Source organism: Antennarius striatus, chromosome 4 (genome assembly GCF_040054535.1).
Source record: "Antennarius striatus isolate MH-2024 chromosome 4, ASM4005453v1, whole genome shotgun sequence".
Taxonomy (NCBI): domain Eukaryota; kingdom Metazoa; phylum Chordata; class Actinopteri; order Lophiiformes; family Antennariidae; genus Antennarius; species Antennarius striatus.
In genome coordinates this window covers 3160380-3169210 of record NC_090779.1, presented here as the reverse complement: position 1 = coordinate 3169210, position 8831 = coordinate 3160380, and positions in this window count along the sequence as shown.

Here is an 8831-nt window from a genome sequence, read left to right as displayed (position 1 = left end):
AATTTCCTGGGAAGGACTTCCAACAGCCTGTTGTCAGCTACTTTCGGAGTACTGTGTTCAGTACTCCGATCGCACTTGAATAAAACGCATTGGTCAGTCCAGTCCAGGTCTTGATGGACCTGTACGTCCTCCCAGAGGGCAGCAGTGGGAACAGGTTGTGGCCGGGGTGTGAACTGTTACCATGCTTCTGGCCCTACGTAGACATTTGGTGTTGTAGATGTCCAACAGAGAGGATAGGTGTACACCTACGACCTTCTGCGCTGACTTCCTGACCCTTTCCAGAGTCTTCCTGTCAGCCTGAGAGCAGCTGTCAAACATCAGGATGTAGTTAGTGAGGATGTTCTCAACAGAACACCTGTACGACAGCAACGGGTCCTGGGACACGTTTACTCTTCTCAGGGACCTTAGACAGTATTGACAGTATTTTTTACCAGAGTTAATTAAAAATGGCCAACTTCCTGTTAGATCCTGGTTGTGATTCCAAACAGGTTTTTGTTGACATTGGTGTCACACATCGACACAAGGCCAGGATGTTCATGCTTCTATGTGAAACATAGACTTGGAGCTTTCTGTAGCTGTTTTGTCAGTGTCCTGCTACCCTTATCCCTTCATGGTGTTTCTTGTGTTTCTCAGGATTCCTGGACTCTCAACACAAACTCAAAAATTACCTCATTCCAGGTCAATCTTCATCTCGGTGTTGCAACTTTATTTTAACTGTAATCCAAGAACAATATTGTCTTAGATGGAGTTTTTCAAAAGCAGTCAGGCCACAGTCACAGCCACTAGATGGCGGTGTGACCGTAGCTGAATTTTGATCAGGTCATGACTTTTATCCAACGTGCAATATTTGAGACAGACTGAACCAAGGATGGTAGAGTTATGGCAACTTCCTCTTTAAGGCATCGTCAGAACCAAACCCATCAAAGAAATAAAATATGTTGAAAACTTTTTGAGTTATCCTACTCACACACAGTCACCTGCGCACAAACACAACCAAAGTACAACTCTTTGTTGGCAGAGGTAAAAAGTCTGAGTAGTTGACTCGTGGCTTTACGGCTATTTAAAATAACTGAAATCACCTCACAACACAGCGGCTCTGGGTTCGAGTCCCGCTCTGTGCGGAGTTCGCATGCTCTCCCCGTGTCTGCGTGGGTTCTCTCTGGGTTCTCCAGCTTCCTCCCACCTCCAAAAGCATGCGCTTCAGGTTGATTGGCCGGTCCCAAATTGCCCGTAGGAGTGAGTGAGTGTGTGGTTGTATGTCTTTGTGTGTGGCTCCGCGGTGCACTGGCGTCGTGCCCGGAGTGTCCCCCGTCTCACACCCTATGCCAGCTGGGATAGGCTCCAGCTCCCTGTGACTGGCTACGGCGGATTCAGCAACAGAGAATGAATGAATGAATAACTAAAATCATTTTAATCCATTCCAGCCTTGTAGAGAAGGCCCAAACCTCACTAAGTAATGACTAAAACAAAACATTTTTGTCAACCAATAGACTTGCAGACTTTTCCTGTGCATAATTAATTATATTAAAATTACATAAAGATGATAAAGTAGAACACACGAGCTAGATCTTTACTCCTAAAACAAGAACGAGATCCGTTCTCGGCTGATGTTGTATTCATCCGCCAACTAGCGGCGGTCTCCCAAAGCACAACTGGTTTTTTGGATTTTGCTCGTACGCCAAACAAATGTTTGGAAAGAGTGATATGCCTCGTATCTTGGAAGAAGGAATATATTTTTTCGGTAATAAAAATATTTATGATGTCACTTTTTGTGAAATTTTGCTATATATTTGTGACATGCATTTCCTCAAACTGGTGGTGTGTCGAAATGAATACCAATGGTTCTAGCTGAAGCTGCTAAATTATTGCACATCCAATTCTTTCATATTTAAGGTGTTGTGTTTCCTCGCTTGAATTATGTTTCCCCCATGATGGAAAGCCAGGGATTTTCTGTCTCTTAGGGGTCTTGTGTATGTCTGCGTCAATAAGAGCCCAGTGTTGATTGGGCCCCTCTGCAGCAGCACAATGTGCTGGAGTGTTCTGCTGTTTGAGGGTTTGTCGGAGCAGTCTGCTGTACCATTCCCAGCTCTGGGAATAAATAAACAGCAGTCACACTCGCTGGACTCTGATTGGATGCTACGTAATGAGCTGTGAAAGGCCAGTCAGCAGTGTCACACCACCAACCTCCTCCATCTAATTAATGCCAGACTTCCCCCTACGACACAGTCAGGCAACACGTCAGTCACCTCTTGACACTTTCCTCTGCATTAGGCCCCTGCAAACAATCTGATGGGCGAAAAAATAGATGCTGGTTGTTCAGGTAACGGACTTCCTTCAGTTGTAGTCAGGGCTTTGAACCAGAATTTTTTGCCAGTCGGTTCGTTCCGAACAGAAACAGAATTATAACGTTTCCGGTTTTGTGTTCCACCCATAAACTGACGTTCCTGAACCTATTAGAACAAAAAATAAAGTTCCTGAACCGGTTAATAACGTTCCTTTTAATATAAATATGTAGGTGCCGTATTTTGCGCACCGTAATACGCGCTTAAAAGCCTTAAAATTTCTCAAAAATCAACGGCGCTCCTTTTAACATGAAGCGTCTTCTGTGTTCACTGAGTTCAGAAATCTGTAAAAAATGTTTTTGTGTGATTTTAGTCAGCGATCCTCCAGATCGGCCATTGTCCACCGACATAGGACGTATTACGTCACTACGTACGCCGGCAGCAATGGACCAATTAGAGAACAGGACGTGGGGCTCCGTCCGGCACACCTCCAGTAGGTACCGGTATAGGGTATATACCGGTACTGTACCGCAGGTATGCTGTTAACCACATTTTATTGGCTGAAGACCCCCAACAATGACGTCAGCGAAGAGACACGCTTACGACACAACATGTAAACTCCAGGCTATCAGTTCCGGTTGTTCCGGTTCACGTAAAGAGACCGGGGGGCTTTTTTCACGCTTCTCCATCTCTCTTGATCTGTGAGTCCTTGCCCCCCCCCCACACCACCGCTTCTGTCAGAAACACGTCAAGCGGCTGAATTAGGAGCTTGTCTTCATCCTGGAGGATTAACGAAAGAACTCCACCCGCTGGACATCGGTGTGAACAGAGCCTTTAAAGTTAAGCTGGGGCGTGGAGCGATGGACGAGAGACGTGAACACACGTTTACCAGGACTGGGGGCAGTGCAGAGGAGTTACACCCCCACAATATGTGGTGGACTGTGGGTCCTGGACTAACTTGTCTGCTAAGACTTTTCTGATGTTTCTCTAAAGCATCATTACCGGACAGACACCCGGAAACCAGACGGTCAGCGGTGGAGAAACTACAGAGATATTCAATGCAGACCGGAGATGAGGACTTCAAAGATTTAGAACAGATTTATCAAAAAATAAAGAAATAAAAACAGATTTTAAAAATAATGTCGGTGTATTTTTTAAATTAAAATACGTAGTACAACACAGTCCAACCACGGTCACCTTTTTGCTTCCATTAGCAACCATGTACCGAACAATAAAGTGCGCCGTGTGTCCGGTTAAAGTACAGAAATAAACTCCGTTATTTAGACTGCGTCTCTTTGTACAATGAGCTGAATGGTGCACAAAATACAGTAACTTAAGAACTTTAAATTGGAAACTAAAGCACTTAGTATACTATAGACTATAATTATAGATATGCCCCCACCCCACAGTAAACAGTACCACAGCACTACACCACTGCTTTATGACAGTTATATCACTGTAGTTAAGGCTTATGCCTCCTACTTAGACACTACATGACATAAGACAAGAATAACTTCCACCATGTCATTTATTGCTGAACAACAGATCTTCATTGTTCTTCTCCCATAGCTCAGTATTACTACAAAGCGCTGGCAGTACGGGAACACACTGCTCTGAAAATGACTGCAGCCAATGAGTTCATGTCTAAGTCATACATGTTCAGATTGACACACTGCAGTGTTTATCTGTAATGATTAATGGTGACTGGGAGACCTCCCTTTTCCTAACTGCTGGTAGCCGCTACTTCCCTCTGCTCTCATCCCGCGTCCAGTGAATGACAGGAAGTGAAACATGAGGTCAAATATTTTTTTCAAGAATGAAAAAAAACACCAGTATTAACCGGTTTACAATTATTTTCTGTTCCAGAACATTAAAAAATATAAAGTTGTCGGTTTCGTTTTTGTTCCATGAACCGGTTCAAAGCCCTGGTCTTAGTTGCATTTTTTTCTGACAAAGTTTCATCACACAGCTTCATCTCACAGTTTCATCATAATAGCGCCATCACGTGAATTTATCACGTAGATTTATCATATGGATTCATGGTTTCCACACAAAGGTTTTCAGTGAAGCTTCTGAACACTATTGTTCTGTTACATAATACTACTTGTGTACTAGGTGCTGGTCCATGTGTGACTGATGCTACTTCACTGAAACAGAAGTTAAATATTGAAACACAAGAACACAGATATTTAAAGGAAGTTACAGAACTCTTCTCATCCACGTCATGTTAATAAACAACTTATTTAACTTTATTCAACGTAAAATTTCTAGTGTTGATTCAGGACTCAAGAACGTTAGTCGTTGCCATTTCAAGTCTTTTAATGAACTGATGATTGAATGAAATAGCTTGTACAGATTTTAAATTTATTAAATGTGTCATCTCAGTGTTATAACTGTCCTGAGCCATCGTTGTGTTAGTTCTGAATATTTCAACGGTAAACGTTACTACAGTGGTAACATTCACACCAATGGAACAGACATTGTCATTGTCAGTCATTGTCTTGCTCAAAGGCACTTTGAGAGGGGATTGAACCACCAACCTTCTGATAGGTACATGACTATTCCAACACTAATAATATATTATGGTTGTTACTTTTCACAGAAACAACAGAATTTATGATGCCTATGAAAACATTTCAGTCTAGGCTGTGTCGTCGTCGTCAAGCAGCAGCTTGTATTAAATGTCATTGGGTTTTCTTTTAATGCTGTCTTTGTATTTCCAAACTAAGTTTAGTTGTTGTGAGATATCTTGAGATTTCAAAACTCTCGCTACATCACCAGATAATTGTGTGGAAAAAGTGTGAAAGCATTTCTTCCTGGGTTTTTGTGTTTATTTCCTGCATTTTAGTTTTGTTAGACTGTTTAAAGCGAGAAATGTACAGTATTTTGTTTTTTAAATCCCATTAATGTGAAAGGACTGATTCATTGTGATGTCTTAAGGATTGTAAACATGTTTTCTTGATTATGTTTAAAGTGGTGTACAGAAAAATCTTTTACATTCTTCAGCTGAAGTCTGTGGTTTGGGAACCGATTCTCATTCACCTCTGAAGAAGAACGGCGAACGGGTCAGGAAAGAACCCGTTAAATGTTGCTGTCGATCCGACAGGATTCCCACTCAGAAATCCTGACATTAATCACAGAAAGCAGCGGAAGGGCTTCTACAACCCCCTGAGGACGGGCGGGGCGTGGGCGCTGGAAACTAAACAGACGCGTGTGCTTGTTACGGCACCGAGGGAACTTACATTTTGAATGGAAACAGGTCAAAATTATTTACAGTGAATGTAATCAGTGGAGTCGCAGTGTGGTGCTGACTGGGTGGAGGTTCTCCTGAAGACCACATCTGTTCCATCAGGCCTGAAACATGACATCCTGCACCTCATATAAAGCGTGTACACAGCCTTTTTTATTTTATTTTTTTTAATTTAACCTTTATTTGTCCAGGTTTGCCTCATTGAGATTAAGAATCTCTTTTTCAAGAGGGACCTGGGCCAAGAAGGCAACAAAAAGTTTGACACACATCAGATCATTACAGATAAAAACAAATTACATTTTACCGATAAGAGATGTACAGTATAAAATAGACATCAATAAAAACAACAAACAAGTGATTTGAGTTGTAGGCTACAGGGAGAAACAGTTGCTCAACCTGCGTAAAGTAAGGGACGGCCATCCCACTTTCTGATAAAGAACGCAGTGGTGAGTTAGTGATTTGCAGGTTGTCACAAACCTCAAGGCTCCATGATAAACAGAGTCCAGCAGACGCAACGAAGCCTTAGAAGCATGCATGTAAAGAATGTCTCCATAATCCACCATAGGAAGAAAAGTGGCAGAAATAAGTCTTTTTCTCACCTCAAAAGAAAAACATGATTTATTCCGAAAATAAAAACCTAATTTAAGTCTGAGCTTTTTCACCAGAGACTCAATGTGGGGATGAAGTAAGTCCATCATCTATTAAAAACCCCAAATACTTATAAATTGATATTCTTTCTATTGATTTGTCATTCATTGTAGCAAACTGAGGTCAGGGTTGGGGCTCCTTCTTTGACCTGGTGAATACCATCAACTTTGTCTTGTCTGCATTTAAAGTAAGTTTTAGCTGACAGAGCTGCATTTGTAAGCCAGTAAAAGCACTTTGACGTTTTTCAAAAGCCTCTTCTAATGTCGGTGCACAGGAGTGCATTATTGTGTCATCTGCATAGATATGAAAGTTAGCATTTTCTATGCCTTTTCCAATGTTATTTATATAAATTGTGAAGAGGAGAGGTCCAAGAATTGAGCCCTGTGGCACCCCCTTGTGGATACTCAGCTTGTCAGATGTCATACCTTCAATTTGCGTACACTGTGTTGTATCTGACAGGTAGTTACTGAACCCACCCACTGCCATGTCAGATAAACCTACTGTATGTTGACTAATCTTTGTTTCAGGATGTCATGGTCCACCGTGTCGCAGGCCTTTGACAGGTCAATAAAAAGGGAGACACAATGCTGTTCATCATCTGGAGCACTGATGACATCATTAAGAACTTTCATTGCTGCTGTTGTGGTGCCATGTTGTTTTCTAAAGCCTGACTGACACTGGACTAGTATATCATTTTCTTTTAAAAAGTCTTTAATCTGATCACATACCAGGGGTTTTAGAATCTTAACAAGAGTTGTGATCTTAGAAATGGGCCTGTAGTTGTTCATATTTGAAGGGTCGCCACCTTTCAATAGAGGAGCAACAAAAGCTGACTTCCATGCGCTGGGGATTTCATTTAATTCAAGGCTAGTGTATATTTGAATTCCTGCATGTAACCCTTTTTGTTTCTGTTACATTTATAAATTATCTTTATATAATACCTCTATTCGGGCCTGTACACAATATATATGGATACAGTTAACTTACAGTGTGTGCTCGAGTGTGCTAACAATTTCCCTACGGGGATTAATTAAGTATATTACATTTACTTTAATCTAAATTTGGTCCTAACTCAGCATTTTCTGATTTTTCTGAGCACTCCAGCATCAGCAGACTCACATCAGCTCCTTGTTCTTAGTGATAGGAACATACATCTCATACACACACACACACACACACACACACACACACACACACACACACACACACACACACACACACACACACACACACACACACACACACACACACACACACACAGCTGACTGTACAAACTTCACTAATGTATTGTACAATCTTACAGCTGTACAGTGTAACCGTGTGTGTGTGTGTGTGTGTGTGTGTGTGTGTGTGTGTGTGTGTGTGTGTGTGTGTGTGTGTGTGTGTGTGTGTGTGTGTGTGTGTGTGTGTGTGCGTGTGCGTGTGTGTGTGTGTGCAATCACTGGCAGGGGTACATGTACACAGCAGCAGGATTACCACCCCCAGACTGGGACCACCCTGACTTTAACACTTAATCTAGGAGGAAGTAGAGCTGTGTTAGAGACTCACATCGGGCCACCACCCTCACACACACACACACACACACACACACACACGCACACACACACACACACACACACACACACACACACACACACACACACACACACACACAGACAAGCCTCGTGAGATTCAGAGTATTTATTTACAGTTGGTGAAAGCAAAGCGACAGGAGCGTTGGGATGAGAGCCGTGTTTCACCAGCCAGATGACGCCATCGTCTGCAGGATTCAACATGTTTGGTCCTTCAGTTTTATGGAATGCTGCTCTGAGTGCAACACACAGAATAAATAAAACAAATAGTTGTTTCTTTGTGCTACACTGCCACAGCGTATTTGTGAATTCAATAATTAGAACAGTCATTACTTGATGCAGATCCAACAAGTGAATAAAATAGTCTTAAAGGTACAGGAAACTCATTTTAAAGTGATATTTATTTTGTTTATCATTATGGAAAAAAAATCCTGAAGTCTGGCATCTCCCCTGTGGTCAGGAAACCTTAGAATCTGCCCTGCGGCAGCTTACATATCCAGTGGTCACGTGGGGTCACACGTCGTCGGCGACACATCAGTCAGGGCAGCCATTAGAACACAATACGATCACTGAAGAGATAGACCCGATAAAGTCATGGTTACCTGTGAGGTGAACAGGTGTTCCAACACAACAGGAGCTAGACACAAAGATAAGAACCTATCTTCAAAATACCTTCTAGAAAGATTGGAGAGCAATGGAAAGCAAGGACAAACAGGGTCAAAATGACTAAAGATCCGAGCATCTGTCATGAGCGCTTTACCGTGGATGATTTCCAAAGAGATTTGAAGGTAAGATCATTTTCAGACAACCAATAATATTTATTCTGAATTCCCCAAAGTTTAGTGGAGAATTAATTAATGTCTGGAGCTACTGGAGGTATTGTATAAATTTTATTATCACCAGATTATCATGCGATTATGGCACTCGCAAAAAGTAGATATCAAAAGTGATAGACAGGTCATTTTACTGAGAAGATCTGTGACACTGAAATAAAACAGACAAAAGGATTTGAGAGGATTTTGTGAAAAATAAATGCGATAATGTCAGCATGTTACGTTGTCGCTTGCTGTATACTTATAT